Genomic DNA, 20,235 nt, shown 5'->3' with positions numbered 1-20,235 from the left:
GATGCACAGATGTTTGAATTTCATTCTCATTTCTTCCATGGGACCTAGAAATTCAATCAAGGACACACATGTGATTTTTCAACCCACTTTGGTGCACCGGAGCATGTGAATGCAATTCATATTTAGATTATGCACATTAAAAGTGCAGAAACTCAATTAATGTATAAAAAGGCCAAATGAACCCGAAATAATTCCAAAATTTAATAGGGCACTCATATAGTTCTATGTTTCCTCTGTAAATAAAATCAGGGGGGAGGCAGCGTATATCGTTTCACACACAAAGGTGACACGTTCCCTCTCGGAACCACAAGGCTTGTTGAGAGAATCTCCGGTTTTACAAGAGGCTTATACCAAAACTTGTCCCAATTCAGCCAAAAATTATACTATGAAAACAGGGTTTAGATTATCCCAAACATCTCGCTACCTAGACCAATAATGTACTATGATTTGAATTCAACATAAAATGGATACAAATATTTGAATTGGAGAGCGTATGGTACATGTAGTTCATAGTGAAATATGATTACTGCTATATGTATGTTTTTTGTTATCAAGATAATATTTAAATTATTGTATAACTTAACAACAATCGTATTCAAATAAGAAAAATTGATTCAAATTTAGTCCATATGGTAGACGACAAGATATATGTTCACATGGTGGAGTAAAATGTTCATATATGATGGAAGATCAAAATGTACGACTACATCAATTATAAACCGCAAGGTCACCTAACGATATATTCGAATTCAACATAACGTGGATTCAAAAATTGAAATTCGAGATCATGGCATCTGTAATCATATAAAAAGGGACATTACTCTTTGTTTGGTGGGAATTGATTTGTTTTTTGTTGTTGTTGAGGGAAGTGCGAATCGATTTGGTACTGTGCAGGGTAATCTTGTTCTCCCGATTTTTTTACATTTTTCTTGTAGTTTTTTCAATGGCATCTATAGAATATAGTAAAAGGGGACATGACTCTCTTGTGTCTTGTATGAATTGTTTTTTTACACGTTAAGTTTGTTCTGCCGAACAAGGAATCCGCACCTTGTTATCCCGAAATTTTCAAGCTCGAGTATCTTTTGTCTCACCTGCTTTGAAACTCCCGCTTCTTCAACCCGTGCCGCGCCTTGTTATCCCAAAATTTGGACGCGCGCGAGAACTCCCTCCTCATCCGAAATCGCTCCGGAGCCCAGACACGCGAAATCCCCCTTCTACCCCTCAGCCGGAAATGAAGCTCCATGTCGCGGTGTCAAAACTGGTGGGGGTACGCTGGTAACTTACCCTACATTTCGGACAAGTGCGTCCCTAAGCTTGGCTCCCCCCTCCCCCTTCGCCCCCCATTTGTACACCGAGGCCACCAAAACCCGTGAAACCCCACGCTCCTCCGTCCGCCTCCCGACCGCCGCCCAGCCGGAGACTCTTCCCCGACTACGTCGTCCACCGCAACAGCTCGCCATCCCTCATCCACCGCACCGGATGAGGATCCGTTGTCGATCTCGTCGTCCCGCCGGATCAGCTGCCCCGTCCTCCACCTCCAAGGAGCTGCCCCGATGTTCGCCTCGTCTATCACGCCACCTCAATCCCCACAACAACGTCTTGACCTGCCCCACCGGAACCGCAACACCCTCACCAATTCCTCTGATGAAGCCGAGGCCAACTCGGCGCCACCAAGGAGGTTCTGCACTCACCGCTGCATTTTATCTTTTATTCGATCTCACGGGGCTGCCGGTGCTCGATATCGAGCAGACATGGCGTGTCTCCATCTACGGCGCCATTGCCGGCCACATCATCCATGGCGTCTCTCCCCCATGTCGTTGCTTGCTCGGCGGCGACTTCCACAACGACACTAGATGCAGATGCTCCGGCTCTCGCTCGCGCTGCAGCTCTGTTCTTGCTGTTGGTCGCGCTGCTGCACTGCTCCTGCTTTCGTTCGTGCTGCTGCTCTACTCTTGCTCTCGCTTGCGCTGCTGCTGCTGCACGACCTCTGGCAGCTACAGGAGTTGCTGCTTTAGCACTCGCTCGCGGTGCTACTGCACGACTTGCTCTCTGCTAGTGCGTTCCCTGCTCGAGCGTCTGCTGATTTAGATCGTTGCTTCTCTGCTGCTAGTGCTCGAACGCCCTAAACATCTATTGCAATGCTCTGTTACTAGTTCAATCAGTTTCGACTGTGAAGTTCATTTTCTTCAGTTAAGTTCAGAGTGAACAGTACTTACAACATCTGTCGGAGCGGCCATGGCGCGGCTGATGCGTTTTACATCTAGCACTTTTTGGTGATGTATTTTACATCATCTATTGCAGATGATATTAGGGCCGCACTTCAGATTAACGTTGTCTGTCTTGTCATGCTTCAGCCTCGTCGCCGTACACCTTAGCGGAGCTGCTCCAATGACGGAACCGTCCATCACGGCAGAGCAGTATCCTCGGCGCCGTTTCTAGAGGCCTCAGATCTTCTTCCCCGCCTCCGACAGTCACACCAGCATCATCACCATCCTCCATGTCCAACCCAATGATCCTGAGGTCCACAAGGCTATGCCAAAGAGTTTGTACACTCGTCGCATCACTTTGTTTCTCCATTCCTCCGTTCTTCCAATTCATGTGAGCCAAACACCCAGGTTGACTGAAATCCTATGTTTCCAAATGCTTTGTTTTGCACGTGCATTCCTATCCTATTCCTGTGTTTTTCCTGTCCCTGCATTTATAGAATCCTCCAATTCTAAGGAGCCCTTACAGATTTACTTCATTTTTAGATAGGCGTCAAAGAAAACTCTGTGTGTTATGTCCTGCTCCTGCTGTGCCGTCATCCACCCCACCGGAGGCGCACCATCGACAGAAGCGTTCACTGCAGCAGAGATCCCCCCTGCAGACATCCTTTTGCCGCCTCAGATCATATTCCCCGTTGCCGGTAGCCATGCTAACTACATTACCATCATCGATTGAGGAGATGAACCTGAGGACTACACAGTTCCGGAAGAGAGGTCGTAGTCTTTCGTGTTTGCTTACGTTATACATCGGTTATTATTACCTGCTACTTTATCGTTCAATCTTGAGTTTTGAATTGCCCATGGGTCTCATATCGAGCCAGCAACGAATAGTATCTGTCTACTATCTGGTTCATCTGGGGTCTTCTATGTGGTTCATGTTGGGTGGGCAACAAACAATAGATGATCCATTGTCTATCTTTTTAAACTGAAGCTATAATGTACCTGCTATCATTAGTTTTGGATCCATCCACTCGTTTGCTACCATCAGTCTTGATTTTTGCATGCACCCCTTAGGCCTTACAAAATCTAAATATTTTTTATTATGCATGTCAGATATTGTACACAATCGTACTAAACATGTAGAGAAAAGGAGAAGACCGTTGCGTGCGAATATAATGTCATGCAGACGCCGCTCCATGGTGGGCGAAGTGCCCCCCTCCCGCATTTCCAGATTGTATTCCAGAGGAAGTTAACTGTTCAGATGGAGATTCAGAAGGAACCGACCACGCCTGTTTACCACCTGAGGTGTTTGCTCTAACCTGGCATGCTGATGTTGGTCATATCATGCATATGGCGCCTTGCATTGCTTACATTATACATGTTATATGTCATCAGCTTAGTTTAGATTTGCTTTGTGTGAATGCCACCTGTTTGGTTTCTATATCATACTCCCACCATTCCTAAATATTTGTCTTTTTAGAGATTTCAACAAGTGACTACATACGGAACAAAATGACTGAATCTACACTCTAAAATATGTCTTTATACATCCGTATGTGGTAGTCCATTTGAAATCTCTAAAAAGATAAATATTTAGGAACGGAGGGAGTATATGGGAATTATGCAATGCCATCTTCTTTAGCCAGGCATCATATACGTGAATCATGCAATGCCATCCTATTTAGCCAGTCATCGTATATGTGAATTGTATCGTGCCATATTTTTTTCCATAATGTATTCCATTTGTCAACAATGTTTATACATTCATCTACTCTTCCTATGCATCAGCCATTTGAGTCGGTCATGGGAAAATCTGGAGTGAAAACAAGGTCTTCTGAGCAGTCAGTGCTACCTGTCGATGCAAATTTCTTGCTGGTTACAGATAGCTCCTCAGAGGAGGATTCAGAGAGAGATGACCAGTCATATCCCCCCTGAGGTGCATGCTCTAACTTGGCTGGGTTATATTGCTCATATCATGCATATGGTGTCTTGCATTGCCATGCCATCTGCTTAGATTAGACATGCTTTGTGTGAATGCCTCCTGTTTGCTTTCTATATCAGATATGTGCATTATGCAATGCCATGTTTTTCAGCCAGTTATCATATATGTGAATTATGCACCGCCATGGAGCCAGGCATCATATATGTGAATTATCTCATGCCATCTTTTTTTCATTACGTATTCCATTTGTCGACAATCTATGTATATTGAACTACTCTTCATGTGTATCAGCCATTTGAGCCGGTTATGGAAAAATCTGGAATGAAAACAAGGTCTTCAGAGCAGGCAATGGTACCTGTTGAAGCATATATCTCGATGGTTACAGGGAGCTCCTCAGAGGAGGATTCAGAGATAGATGACCAGTCCTGTATCCCACCTGAGGTGTATGCTCTAAGTTGCAATGTTTATATTTATCATATGATGCATATGGTATCTTGCATTGCTTAGTTTAGACATCATATGCACAATATTGAATTCTATCTGCTTAGTTTAGAAATCATACATGTGAGTGCCAGCTGCTTAGTATATGAATCAATTATGTCAATTATATCATGCCATCATGTATACTTAGACAACATGTATGTGAATTATTTCATCCCAACCTATTTTAGAAAGACATCATATAGTTTTGTCATGTCATCCTGTTTAGGTACTCATCATATGTTGAATTATGCTATTATATCCTATTAAGTTATCCATCATATATCTGAAACTGTGTCATGCTATCATTATTAGTTAGGCATCATATATGTGAAATTGTGTCATGCTGTCCTATTTGGTTAGACAACATATATGTGAATTACCACATATGTCTATCATACAATGTCTGTATGTTCAATTTCTTTTCTTGTTTATCAGCCATTTGAATTGGAGGGGGTGATGGCAGTATCTAAGGGAGCAAAAACCCATTCTTCACACAAGACAGTGCTACCCGTTGATGCAAATAGAACCATGGTTGTACTGGCCCACAAACTAGCCCCACCACACATAATCGAGACTCTTCCAGATTGCACACTTACACCGTTGGGCAGAGAACCAGCTACAACCCATCTAACCGCAACCCCAGCGGATAGTAACCCACTTATAGTTGACAAAGCACCATGCCCACCACAGAGTACCCCCACACGAGCAGTTTGTAAAGCTACTGCAGTGCCCAAAGCACGAAGACCACTATAGCTAACCCAAACTCCATGTTTAAAGCAGAAGAGCAACTCTTCTCAGGTCAGATTCCGTAGCTATGGTCCATACTCCTTTGTTGTTGCATCACTGTATTTACTCATACCAACTACTTTCGAATTTGAAGGATCCAATTGAAACTCCAATGGTGCAAAAGGTATGTTTTAAACCTATTTCTTTAACTGGATTGTTGTTCTAACTTCTTTCTCTATGTTGATTTCAGTTTAAGTTGTATAAACAGTTATGTTCTCATGTGATGCACATTACAAGTGCTGCCAATGTTGTATAGTTTCTCACACTTATATTCTGTCTATGCTGCCGTGTCTTAAAAATATATGAGTTGAACTGGGTCTCTATCTTGATTAGGGAACATAAACTAGAATGATATGGATACAGTGACCATAGTACATAGATATATGTTTGTTTCATGATGTTATCCTGTCCACCTTACTACTGAACCGGTTTACCAAAATGAGTTTCGTATACTACAAGCTAAACCTGTGATGTGTCTGCTTGTTTCTCTTGTAGTATGCAAACAGAATATTGGAGAAGAGCACCCCACTATGCAAAGGTAGAGAAAGTAATGCAGATAAGGTTCAAGATAGCGAGACAACCCTGTTGGTCTCCAAGAAAGGTGATAAAAACGATCTTGTAGACAGTGAGAAAACCCCACAGTCCTGCGTTGATGTAGTGTTCGAGTTACTGGCCAGTACCGCTGGCACAAGCTCTTCGAACTCGCTGCCTGAATCACTTCGGCTTCTTCAGGCTCAGCTACAAGCTGAAAGGCATCAGTCAGCTGTGTTGCGGCAAGAAGCCGAAGGACTGAGGAAGTCCCTGCAGAATTCAGATGCGTACTTTCTTGTGCAACAACAAGCGCTGGAGGATTTAAGCGCCAAACAAGAGAAAGTTAATAAGCTTGCTAAGCATCTTGCCAGCATTATGGGTACCCAGGATATTGTTTCTTGAACTCTTCTGAAGTGGTTTCAGTTCTGGACTTGTTTTGCTGCGGCGTTTATATGCTGCTTTGTTCCCTATATTTGCACTAGTGGCGAACTTTGATGCCCAGTGGATGTAATATGTGTAATAGCCGTGATAGCCTAGCATAAGTTGCTTGCTTATTCATTTCCTTGTTGTCTTGTTTATTTGTTTGCTTGTAGTCAATGCGGTTCTTTTTCCGCGGTTTGCTAGTGGCTGTAATAACCTATTTTTTAAAACTAGGCCACAATAACCATGGGTTAATATTTACTGTAGTGACACTGGGCCTCCAACGGGCCGTAGAAACATTAGGCCTTCTACGGGCCGTAGAAACAGTAGGTCTTCTACGGGCCGTAGAAACAATGGGCCTTCTACGGGCCGTAGAAACAATGGGCCTTCTACAGGCCGTATCATCGATGGGCCTTATACGGGTCGTATCATCAATGGGCCAAACATGGGCCAATAATAGGCCGCATTATGGCCGTAAACGGGCTAGAGTTGGAATTGTCCATTCATGGGCCAACCATAACGGGCCATCGTTAATAGGCCGTATTTGATGACGCTATGAAAAATGAGCCAACGTATTAACGGACCACAAACAGGCCGACTGTAACCACGGGCTGAATTTGGCCCACAAGCAGAAAATTACAATAATGGGTCGTAAGTAAACGAATGCTGGAAATGAGCCCAAGAATAAATGGGCTTTGAGTAGGCCAAAAGATAACATGGGCTGGAAACGGCCCAACGGAATAATGGGCTGTTAATGGGTATAAAGTGATACACTGTTCATTACGGGCCAGTTTCACCACGGGCCGTTAATGGGTGTAAAGTGATACACTATTCATTACGGGCCAGTTTCACCACGGGCCGTTAATAGGCCAAGAGTTACATAGGGCCTCATATGGGACGAAAGACGTCATGGGCCATACATGGGCCAGAAGTGAAAACGGGCTGGAATCATATTGGATGGCCCAGATGACGCTACTGGGCCTAATTCGGATAGGGCGTAACAGGCCTTGGGTTAGCGGGCTATAAATGGGCTATATGCAAACAGGCCGTTAATAGGCTTTCCATGGGCCGGCCTGCCACCTTTTGACCAAGTCAAACGGGCCGGCCTTTTCACAGGAATGGGCCTCTGTTGGGCCGTGCCACGTGTCGACGTATCATAGGCGCCTTCTGTCCAAAGAGTGGATGACATCTGTCCCAACAATGAGCCGACACGTGTTTCCTCCAGCCAATGATGATTTTACACGTGGAAAATCCCCATTGGTTGGGGCTGTTAACTGGTTATCAGATCCAAAACCCGACCTAATAGCTTAACGGCGTTCCGTTATGGTGGATGCCACATGTCGGTCACCCTTGACGAAAGCACTTCTGTGACACGCAATTTATCGTCATGGAAGTGCACACTTCTGTGATGGTAATTTTGGTAATGTCATGGAACACTTCTACGAAAGCACAAGTATGACTATCTTGATTCTGTCATAAAATCGTCATGGATGTACATGCATGACAAAAAACGCGACCTACTATGACAAACACGTATCATCACGGAAGTGTATTTTTTTGTAGTGTAACTTTTTCTGAGAGTGTGGTAATTATGTAGTAATGCACCTAATAATTTATTTTATGCGTTGCAATATGATAATTTTGACTTCTCAATAATGTGGTAATTGTGTGCTTATGTACTTGGTGATTCAATGCTTTAACAGCATTGTAAGTGTCTACTTATGCCCCCTGCTAACTTGTGTGCATACATTCCTCTATGTTTCATGTGTTTTTTTTCACATCAAAATATTGGCAATGTAAAAAACCAAAACTGGTGCAAATTTATTGTGGATCAGCTTCACAAAGCCCTTTCAAAAGGAAAGCCTACAACGGGCTGCCTCCTATTCTACAATGTTAGCCCCCCTATTCTTTTTTGTTCCCATGATTTTTGGATTGTATATCTTATTCCGCCAAACAACTAGATTGTAATGACCTTTTCTGTTTTCTAGCTTATGTATATAGATGCTATTGACTTAACTGGCCTTGGTATCATCTTGCCTAATGGTTCTTTTGCAATTAATGTGTGGACGAACGAGTTGGCATCAAAAGTTCTCCGGATGGATGTCCAGAGGGACAAGCTTTCTTATGGGAAATTACCTTATCATGATTTTTATTTTTTTTTATCATATTTTTTTAGCTTAAGCCCCAATATGGTCAAGATGATTGCTTGTTTGGTGGCTTACAAGGTCTAGATAAATTCATGCGTGTTCATGCACCGCAAAACTGTTCTAAACACGTATTTTAATCTTTTTTGTGCGTTTGGATATTTTTCTTTTCCTTTTCCTGGTAAATATTGTTATAAAGACCTGGTAACTTTTACTATTTTTAGGATGGTAACTTTTTTTTAGATTCTCACTTTGGAATAACTTCTTTTGAACTTATCTTTGTGTGGTGTTTTTAGTTGTTTTTGCATGGTAATTAATGTCTCCCACAACCTGATTATTTTGTTTTTTTCATTCATGATTTTTCTATCAGAAACTTGCTAAAACTTCTGCTATTGTGGGTTGCTTTTCGTCTGGCATGGTTAGCCGCCTGGGTGGTCTTGTTAATGAGTTCATGTCCTTGGATGATGAAGACAGCTCATGGATGTCCCATGTGTTAGAGAGCCAACTAAAGGGTTTATCCTCTGCTGCCGGGAAGACTGCCGGGAAGACTGCAAGCACCTGTCCTGCATCCCGCTCACGTGAAGTAAAAGATACCGGCAAGCAAACTGTTGAAGGTTCAGATTCTGATCATGAGGATACTGATGGTGGCGCTGATGGTCACTCTGACGAAGATCTAGATTTTCATGTTCATTACCATGGTTCTTCAGGTGGACCGAACGCCCATGAGGCTTCAGGTAGTGGGGGTAGTGCTGGACCGAATGCCCATGATGCATCAGGTAGTGGCGCAGCGAATGCAGATGTGGGTGCAACCATGTTTGCAACTGCCAGTGTGTCGGTGAGGTCAGCTGGAATTGATGGAACTGCTACTCTAGGAACTGATCAGCCTCTCGAGTCTTAGATTATGCTTACTGCATGTTCCGGGAATGTATCTAGTGATGGATTGCATAACCAGCCAGATATGACGGATACTCAAAATGAGGCTGTTGTTGATGCTTATGTGAAGAGGTGCAGTTCTTCTCTCGTCCGTAACTTGGATAAGCAATATTCCAGGCGTCGCAAGAAATTACGCCTACCTTCTCCGCCCATGGCCACTGGTACAACTGTTTCTGACCAGCCTTCGTTGGATGATACACATCGTTGTATCAAGGCAATAGTCATCAATGAGCTTGGCACTGTAGGCCCTGATAAGGGCACTAACTCAGTCATTGCCAATCCCACACGGAAGAAGCAACATCCTCGCAAGTGAGTTTCTTATCCTTTGCTAGTTGATTTCCTTTTATTTTCATTTTTTATATTGCATTTTTGTACATACTTAGTTGTTGTTACTCTTTTGTCTTATAACTTTTCCTAGCACCTAGCTTCTGATAATTAGAAGTAACTATGTCTAGATAGTTTCTATTCCTTAATAAGCCTGTGTTTTTGTCTAAAATGAATAGTAATTATATCATGGTAAGGATGATAACTTTTAGTAGTTATTTTCACAATAATAACTTTAGTTTTTATTTGAACAATATGTAGTTTAACTTTGTTTGCATGATAATTTTAGTAATTATATGCTGGTGAGCATGTGTTATTTGTCTACGGTAATATTTTTCTCACATGCAATATATCCTTTCAAATAATAACTTGTCAGGGGTTCGAATGCTCCATCCATTAGTGTTGCTGACCTTCAGCAAACGCGGTCTACCAGTGTGGGTGTCACGTCTGAGGAGGTACCTAGTAATCCTGCGCGTTCTTCGGCAGATGTTGACTCGTCTGACATGTCATGCAGGTGATTATGAATGTTATTTTTCCTCATTATATGATATCTAAATGATTTTATCTTTTTATTTATTTTTCTTGGTAAATTAGGTGAATATATACTGGTAATTTAACTCTTTTATGCGTGGCATCATAATCTGCATGTTAATGACTGGTAGTTTTTATAGTTAAAGCTCTTATAATATTACTGTTATTTTTAGCATGATAAATTTGTTGGTAACTTCGTTATCTTCATAGTTACCATCTTCATTAATGATTCGTGACGATGTTGATTTTTGCATTATGTGGATAACCAAGTTGGCCAAAAGCTGACAAATAATTTGAATACAAGCTGGTAACTAAAGTTATATTTTAGCTGGTAACTACTTTCAATATAAGCTGGTAACTAATGTTATATTAGCTGTTGTATAATGCAAATATAATCTGACAACTAATGTTAATATAAGCTGGTAACTAATGTTATTATAAGCTGGTAATGTTTATTTTTCTTGTGTGTAGCAAGAAGACCAAGATTACTGTGAGGAAGGTTACTAAGTCTTCTAAAGTTGCAGCTACAACTAGGTCTTCTCCTCGTGTTGCTTCCAAGACGCGAAAGATGATTTTAAAGACTCCCCTATGGTCACTTCTCCAATGGCAGTTGTCGGTGTCAAAACTGTGGATCTCGGGTAGGGGGTCCCGAACTGTGCGTCTAAGGCGAATGGTAACAGGAGGCAGGGGACACGATGTTTTACCCAGGTTCGGGCCCTCTTGATGGAGGGAAAACCCTACGTCCTGCTTGATTATTCTTGATAACACGAGTAGTACAAGAGTTGATCTACCACGAGATCGGAGAGGCTAAACCCTAGAAGCTAGCCTATGGTATGATTGTATGTTGTCCTACGGACTAAAACCCTTGGTTTATATAGACACCGGAGGGGGCTAGGGTTACACAAGGTCGGTTACAAAGGAGGAGATATACATATCCGTATTGCCCAGCTTGCCTTCCATGCCAAGTAGAGTACCATCCGGACACGGGACGAAGTCTTCAATCTTGTTTCTTCATAGTCCAACAATCCGGCCAAAGGATATAGTCCGGCTGTCCGGAGACCCCCTTATCCAGGACTCCCCCAGTAGCCCCTGAACCAGGCTTTAATGACGATGAGTCCGACGCGCAGTGTTGTCTTCGGCATTGCAAGGCGGGTTCCTCCCCTGAATACACCACGGAAGAATTTGAATACAAGGATAGTGTCCGACCCTGCAAAATAAGTTCCACATACCATCATAGAGAGAATAATATTACCACAAATCTAATCTGCTGACACGTTTTGGCAGCATGACATCATGCCTTGGCCCGGTAATTATTCGAACCGTCTTTCCTTAACCAGCCCTGCACATGACGCGTGGTGGTTTCCTGACACGTCTTGTCAAAGTAGAGATCGTGTTCCCCTTTTTACGGGATTCTCATTAATACGGACGTGGGTAACCCAACCGTTCCTAGGACTCCTAGACTTTAGGCAAGTCCCAAACGGCCACGAGGAGGACGCTTGATATTCACCCTCTTTATAAAGGGACAAGGCTTTTACTTCTCCCCCCCCCCGTGTTCAATCGAATCCTTCCCCCGCCTCGAGTTCTAACACCCAAAGCCCAAGTCAGGTGCTTCGGACCTTCAATCATGTCCAGATCCAGCCTTCAAGGCCGGTGGATGCCTTCCTCTATCATGGAGGAGGATATCAAGAAGTTGAGGGAGGCCAGATACCTGACCGCCGAAATTTCTCATAGGCTGCCCGCCCGAGGGCAGGTCAGCCCTACTCCTGAACCCAACGAGAGCGTTGTGTTTGTCTCCCACTTCCTCCGAGGACTAGGCCTCACTCTGGATCCCTTTGTTAGGGGTCTTATGTTCTATTACGGGCTGGATTTTCACGACCTAGCCCCGGATTCCCTCCTTCACATCTCGTCATTTATTGTCTTTTGTGAGGCCTTCCTCTGCATTACCCCTCACTTCGGCCTGTGGCTCAAGACCTTTGACGTGAAGCCGAAGATGGTCGAGGGGCAGTATGCAGCGTGCGGAGGTGCTCTAATAAGCAAAATTGCTGGAGCTCCATGGCCGGAGGGCTCCTTTCCAGAGGTGTCCGGATTCTGGCAACGGGAGTGGTTTTACGTCATAGCTCCCCGAAGTGCCAAGTGGGTAGCCGCCCCCACCTTCCGCTCGAGCCCTCCACCACAACTGATGTCATGAATCAGCAGGGGGCTGAGCTGGGGCCCAGCCAAGGACGTGCCCATACTGCAGAGCCGCATCCGAGATCTCTTCGAGGGAGATTTCAGTCTGGTTATGGTAATGCAAGTCATGCTAGTTCGTCGAGTCCAGCCTTGCAAACGCCGACCCCTCCGCATGTGGGAATTCAACCCGGAAGGACCGCACACTATTCAGAATTTCCTCGGCGTGACGCACGAGGAGATGTACAAATTGTTCTTCGGACCCCAAATAGAGTGTTCGGACACTACTGAGGATGTGGGCCTGAGCAACAACGGCACCGCGGCCCAAGTAAGTAATCCCATGGCCGAATATGCTGTCCTTTTCTTTATCATGACATCATTCTGAAGAATCGCTCTTTGACCAAGACTGGATAACAAAGGCGAAGATGATCCGGTGTTCAGCCCCCCTTCCTGAAGGCTTGGACAATCCGGTGCTGGAAAAGATGCTCGAGCCAGCACCTTGCCTGGTGCCCTCAAAGGAAGGTGAAGGGGGGAACAAAGAGGGCGAAAGAAGGCCTCCACCGCTACCTACTCCAACCGAGGGAATGAGCGCCTCCATGAGGGAGGACAATCCAGGGGAAGAATCTGACATTCTCTCACCCTGGGGAAGGAAGAGGACTATGTCTGAAGATCCAGAAACCAAGGTTTCCAAACGGGAGAAGAAATCTCCACCAGAGGGTCCTACCTCGGAGGGTGCTCTTGCCGCACAATGTCCGCGCGGGGATCAGCCCTCTAACGAGCTGTAAGTAATCAAAAAGTACTTAATAGTGAAGATATCCTTCCTTACTTCTGAGGAAAATAACCGAAGCATTTATCTTGCAGTTCGGATCTTAGCCCTTCTCAGCAGAGCTCGTCTTTAGGGGATCTTCTTTCGGAGATGATGGAGAGCGAAACACCTCCCCCCGGTTCCCCAACTCAAGAAGCGGGCGACCTTGAAGTGTCATCGCGGAGGGTCTCTCCGGATCCGGCGAGGCCAGAAGATAATCCTACGGCCACCCGAAGTCCCCAGTATCCGGCTCTTGAAGAGACCAACCAAAAGAGTCCCGCACCATCTGGTATGCGGTCGGACGTACTGAGGGATCTGCTAGAGCGAGCGAGTATCTCAGAAGAGCACTGTACTTGATGGGTACGGTGATTGAAAGGATTTTGTCCGCCGAAAGCGGGTTGCATGAAGCCTTTATGAGTCTACTGACGGGTTTTGAGGTACGTGAAATGATGTACATTTTTGACAGTACCGCACATTTTAAGGTGTGCCCTGTGTAGATAGTAGCCCCTGAGACTCTGGTTGTCGTCGAGAACGGCGGCAAACAGAGGATCGTAGTCCTAAGTAATAACCATACCACCTTTATGTGCAGGTGGTTGAAGCTCCGGTGGCTAGCCGGACTGATGGGTTTGCCGGACTAAAGAGGCAACTAGATGCGGCAGATGCCGACATTGTGCTTGTCAACAAGCGGCTTGACGAGGCACAGGGTGATTGATTTTTCTGGTGATCGTCACATGATAAGAGCAGCATGATGCCAGTATCTTTAATATGCTGTGACTGTAGATGGAGCTGCCACCGTGGAGACCCTTCGGGCGGAGCTTGCCCGAGCCAAGGAGCAAGCAAGGAGTAGTAATGCGGCCGCTTTAAAGGGGGCCGAAGAGTTAAGAGCCGAAAAGGCCGCGCATTGCGAGAGCAAAGAGAAAATGGCCGAGATGGCTGTAAAGTTAAAAGACACTGTCGACCGTTGCCAGCTTCTTGAAGAAGAAAACCGAGCGAAGGCGACGGGCCTGGAAAAGGCCACGATGGCGACCAAAGACACCCGCTCTGCGATGAGCGCGAAGAAGGAGGAGCTGCGTCAAGCCGGGGATATCACGGCTGGGAAACCCTTCATTCTACGGAGGAAGTTTGGAGATCCTCAGTATGCCCCTCTGGACCGGCTGTGGAGTTCGGCGGACGCATATCTGGACTTGGCGGCGAGTGCTCTCGATGCGGCCGAATACTTCTGAGATCAAACAGATCATGAAGTGGACAAGCTATTCTGGTCACAATTTAATGTTCTAGAGCGTCCGCTTCCATTGACTGATCGGCTTGCCGAATGGGCCGAGCTGAATAGATTGTTCGGACTCGCCATGAGGTCTATTATGGATCATCTGTGGCCGGAAAGGCCAAAGCCGAACAGCTATTTTAGTTTGGTGCAACAGTTCCTTGGTGCGGTGCCGCGCATTAATGCGATGAAGAGGTCGGCGTGCATAGAAGGCTCGCGGATGGCCCTTGCCCGTGTCAAAACATACTGGGCGGAGATGGATGCCACCACTATCGCGGCGCAGGGTTCGGCCTTAGGCCGAGTGGCTGCCGAGCACTATTTTGAAGAAGTTCTTGAAGGCACTCGTTCGATAGAGGCCCAGTGCTCAAAGAATATTATGTTTGAATGACATGTATTCCCATTGTAAAAACAATGTTTTATTAAGTTTATCAAGGCTGTATTTATACTTTTGCCCGAAAGTATTATGATGCCTCCTGTGCAGCCGTTTGTGTATATATGTATATAACCTGAAAGATTGCAGTCGTCGGCTTCAACCCCCACGCATATAACGCGGGGTGTTCGCAGAAGACACATGTTCACACTTGATCCAACGTCTCGGTCCATTAAGGAGGTGATAGCGCAGCGAACTAGGCAACCAGACTATAATGCTTTAACACTTTCACTTAGCCAGAGGAGTTTGACAGTGGGGCTACTATATAGCCCCTGGTGGCTCCGCACTCATCCGAATTCGGGGTGCATACATGCCTGGCTGGGAAACGGCCCTTCGTTAAGGCGGAGGAATCCCAAAGATTCCGGTAGGTCATCAAGTGGTTGACCAGTCTCATGCTATATCATGACAGTCAGTTTTCAGCTTTCTCTACTGGGGTGCTCGTCCGGATGAACCAGGGCACAATCGCAGTAGTTCTCCTAGTGCCGCCTTAGCCGATAGAGCGGAACGTAAGGCAGCAAAACACAGGAGCTGGGAAAACCCAACATTTGACCAAAGACATGATTCGGAGCTGATGCATATAAGGCCAAACTCGCGACACCGAACACTCCCTAAGGTATTCGGTTATTATTGTGTAAACCAGGCCTAAACATCGCCCTTTGTAATAAGCCCCTGGTGTCCAGGTACATGCAATATTCTAATGTGGCCACATGCCAATACGTCAGCATCCTTCTCAATTGTACTAAGAATCCGGGGGATGTGTATCAACAAGAGACAGTAAAAAAGGTTTACGCAGGGTCTTAATCTAAAAAGAATCCTTGGAATGGGTCCTTGCTGCACGTCTGCGCTTGTGTCTCCGTTGTGCCGTATCCTGGACGGGTGTAGCACGATGGTCATCTGTAAAAGAGAGGAACTTAGTTGAAAAGTTGTCGTGCAAAAAGGTAGGTTGTACTGAAGAAAATATGTACAGTTCAAGATGAGTAAAGTTGAGCCTAATTGCCACTTGTTTATGCGTGTTGAGCCCCTTGTATTGTAATAGGGGTATAACCATCAAACCTGTATCAATTACATATAACTGCGCCGGACTCATCTAACCGCGTCTGTGGTCTTAACGACCTGTCAGATGCTTCAGTTGGTGGGGCCATTTAGCGTGCGACTGCCAAGGCAGCCGCACGGTCTTCCGCGCGCAAGGAGTGCTCAATACTTCCATTTACCGTGATGATGCCGCGTGGACCGAGCATCTTAAGCATAAGAGAAGCGTAATGCGGTATTGTGTTAAAGCGAGCGAAAGCTTCGCGTTCGAGTAGAGCTTGATAGGCACTTTGGAACGGAGCGATGTGGAAGGTTAACTTTTCGCTGCGGAAGTTATCAGGAAAGCCGAATATAACCTTTAGTAGCAGGGAGCCCGTGCAATGGGCTTCTGGGCCTGGCATTACTCCTTTAAAGGTAGTATTGCTATGGTTAATTTTTGCCGGGTCTATCCCTATGTTGCGTACTGTGTCCTGATATATTAGGTTTAAACTGCTGCCGCCATCCATCAGAACTCGTGTGAAGTGGTATCCGTCAATTATTAGGTCTAATACCAAGGCAGTCCATCCTGCACACCAGACACTTGCTGAGTAATCCCGATGGTCAAAGGTGATCGGTTGGGACGACCAGTGGCAGAATTCCGCGGTGATAGGCCCTGGGGCATGTGTCTCTGGGAGTGCCACTTTGTTTCTCCCCTTTATTACGTGTAACACATTGACTGTTTTGACTTCTGGTGGGAATTTTTTCTGTTCCCCAGTGCTTTGCTTTCGGGGCTCGTCCTCGTCTTCGCTTGGTGTATCCTGCCCCTTATGTTCGGCGTTGAGCTTGCCGGACTGCTTGAAGACCCAACATTCTCTATGGGTATGATTTGCAGGTTTGTCGAGGGTACTATGGATCTGACATATTTGGTCCAGAATCTTGTTTAGGCTGGATAGTTCGTCTCTGTTGCCTTTGGAGGGCGGCTTTTGCTGACCTGGCCGAGAGCTTCTGAATCCGGCGTTTACCGCCGTGCTCTTCGGGCTGTCTTCTTTATTCCGGTGCTTGTTTTTGCTGCGTCGTGATTTCCCGTTTCCGTCCCTGACTTCGGATGTACTTGGGTCACTGGTGTTGCATCGGGCTAACCAGCTGTCCTCGCCCGCGCAAAAGCGGGTCATGAGGCTTGTTAATGTTGCCATTGTTCTTGGCTTTTCTTGGCCAAGGTGTCTGGCGAGCCATTCGTCTCGAACGCTGTGCTTGAAAGCTGCTAAGGCTTCGGCGTCCGGACAGTCTACTATTTGGTTCTTCTTAGTGAGGAACCTGTTCCAAAGCTTTCGGGCTGACTCTCCGGGCTGTTGAGTTATATGACTTAAATCGTCTGCATCCGGTGGTCGTACATAGGTCCCTTGAAAATTTGCCTGAAAGGCGTCTTCGAGCTCTTCCCAGCTTCCAATGGAGTTTTCGGGGAGGCTTTTAAGCCAGTGCCGAGCTGGCCCTTTGAGCTTGAGGGGTAAGTACTTGATGGCGTGGAGATCGTCTCCTCGAGCCATGTGGATATGGAGGATATAGTCCTCAATCCAGACCCCAGGGTATGTTGTTTCGTCGTACGCCTCTATGTTTACGGGTTTGAATCCCTCTGGAAATTCATGGTCCAGCACCTCATTGGTGAAACATAGGGGGTGTGCGGCACCCCTGTATTTAGGTGTACCGTGGTGTTCGGATGTTTGTTGTGTTGTATTGCATACTGGAGCGCGCTTGCGTGGCCCGTATATGGCTCTGGTTGTGCCATCCTTTTGATGCGAGCCCTTGCGTGGATCGCGTACTGACTTATGTGCGGCGTCGTTTGCTGCTCTATATTGACCACGAGGTCGTCTATCCGACCGGATGGCCGTTTTGTTTTCTAATTGCGGGGGATCTAAGGCCTCCTCGTTGAATTCGGGTAGCAACTTTCACTTCGGGTAGCTCTTGGTGTGGCGATTACCGCCGTACTTCGCCGCAGTGTTGAGTACTTCACTCCATCTGATTCTGAGTGTGTCTTGCGCAACTCTGAGCCTTTGTTTCTGCTTTTTCAGACTCCTTGCAGTGGCAACAAGCCTTTGATGGGCATTCTGTTGCTCCGGGCGCCTGTCCGGTGTGATGTCGTCCGGACTGTTATCTTCGACGGAGTCGGGTTGTTCAGTTTGATTCTCCGTGTTGCCTTGGTCGGGCGATGGTTCACCCTGCTCTATCGCCGGGTCTATATGACCACTGTTTCTGCCGAGGTGGGATTTGGAGCAGCGCTTATGCCGCTGCTTTAACTGCTTCTCGAGGGAACAACCCTTCGTTGCATCCTTCCATTCCTCGTCGTCGTTTTCTTTGGGTGTGTCCACCATGTATACATCGTATGATGAAGTGGGCGTCCAGTGCCCTGTGGGCAGTGGTTCCTGTTCGTCTCCTGCATCGTCGTCCATACCGTCGATGTCTTCGGAGTCGAGGTCGAGCATGTCGGTCAAATCGTCGACAGTGGCTACTAAGTGGGTGGTGGGTGGGCGGCGAATTTCTTCGTCATCCGCACCCCAATCCTGCCGGACATAGTTCGGCCAGGACTCTCCTGACAAGGACAGAGACCTTAATGAGTTCAGTATGTCGCCGAAGGGCGAGTGCTGAAAGATATCCGCGGAGGTAAACTCCATGATTGGCGCCCAGTCGGATTCATTAGGCACGGGCGCAGGCGGTTCGGAATCCGTGGCCGGGGAAGGATCTGGCAGTGTGGCATCATGGCTCTCGTGGAGGGTAAGGTCGATATTCGGCTCAATCGCTGCTGAGGGTGCGGCCTCTGTGGCGGGGTCTATCCACCCGTCCATGGATGGCGCAACTGGTTCCGAATTGAGGGTTAGAGCGGTTGCCGGCGCGATCTCCTGGACACTGTCTGATGGCAGAGCTAAATCATGCCCATCGTGACCGTGTGGCGCACTAGGCAGGGGCTCGAATCCGTTGAAGATCAAGTCTCTGCGAATATCGGTCGTGTAGTTTAAGCTTCCAAACCTGACCTGATGGCCAGGGGCGTAACTCTCGATCTGCTCCAGATGGCCAAGCGAGTTGGCCTGCAGTGCGAAGCCGCCGAATACAAAGATCTGTCCGGGGAGAAAAGTCTTACCCTGGACTGCATCGCTATCGATGATCGAAGGAGCCATCAAGCCTAATGGCAACGACACAGAGGAACTCTCAATGAAAGCACCAATGTCGGTGTCAAAACTAGCGGATCTCGGGTAGGGGGTCCCAAACTGTGCGTCTAAGGCGGATGGTAATAGGAGGCAGGGGACACGCTGTTTTACCCAGGTTCGGGCCCTCTTGATGGAGGTAAAACCTACGTCCTACTTGATTATTCTTGATAATACGAGTAGTACAAGAGTTGATCTACCACGAGACCGGAGAGGCTAAACCCTAGAAGCTAGTCTATGGTATGATTGTATGTTGTCCTACGGACTAAAACCCTCCGGTTTATATAGACACCGGGGGGGCTAGGGTTACACATGGTCGGTTACAAAGGAGGAGATATACATATCCGTATTGCCCAGGTTGCCTTCCACGCCAAGTAGAGTCCCATCCGGACACGGGACGAAGTCTTCAATCTTGTTTCTTCATAGTCCAACAATCCGGCCAAAGGATATAGTCCGGCTGTCCGGAGACCCCCTTATCCAGGACTCCCTCAGCAGTTGTGCAAGATAATGCCCCTGTGAGGAATTCACTGAAGGAAATATGCCCTAGAGGCAATAGTAAAGTTATTATTTATTTCCTTATTTCATGATAAATGTTTATTATTCATGCTAGAGTTGTATTAACCGGAAACGTAATACATGTGTGAATACATAGACAAACATAGTGTCACTAGTATGCCTCTACTTGACTAGCTCATTGATCAAAGATTGTTAAGTTTCCAAACCATAGACATGAGTTGTTATTTGATCAATGGGATGAAATCATTAGGGGAATGATGTGATTGACTTGACCCATTCCGTTAGCTTAGCACTTGATCGTTTCTGTTTACTGCTATTGCTTTCTTCATGACTTATACATGTTCTTATGACTATGAGATTATGCAACTCCCGAATACCGGAGGAACACTTTGTGTGCTACCAAATGACACAACGTAACTGGGTGATTATAAAGGTGCTCTACAGGTGTCTCCGATGGTACTTGTTGAGTTGGCATAGATCAAGATTAGGATTTGTCACTCCGGTTGTCGGAGAGGTATCTCTGGGCCCTCTCGATAATGCACATCACTATAAGCCTT

This window comes from Triticum urartu, chromosome 1A, assembly GCF_056163025.1.
Source record: "Triticum urartu cultivar PI428250 chromosome 1A, HENAU_Tu73, whole genome shotgun sequence".
NCBI lineage: Eukaryota > Viridiplantae > Streptophyta > Magnoliopsida > Poales > Poaceae > Triticum > Triticum urartu.
The sequence above is the reverse complement of the archived record's forward strand: the minus strand, read 5'-3'. Positions refer to the sequence as shown.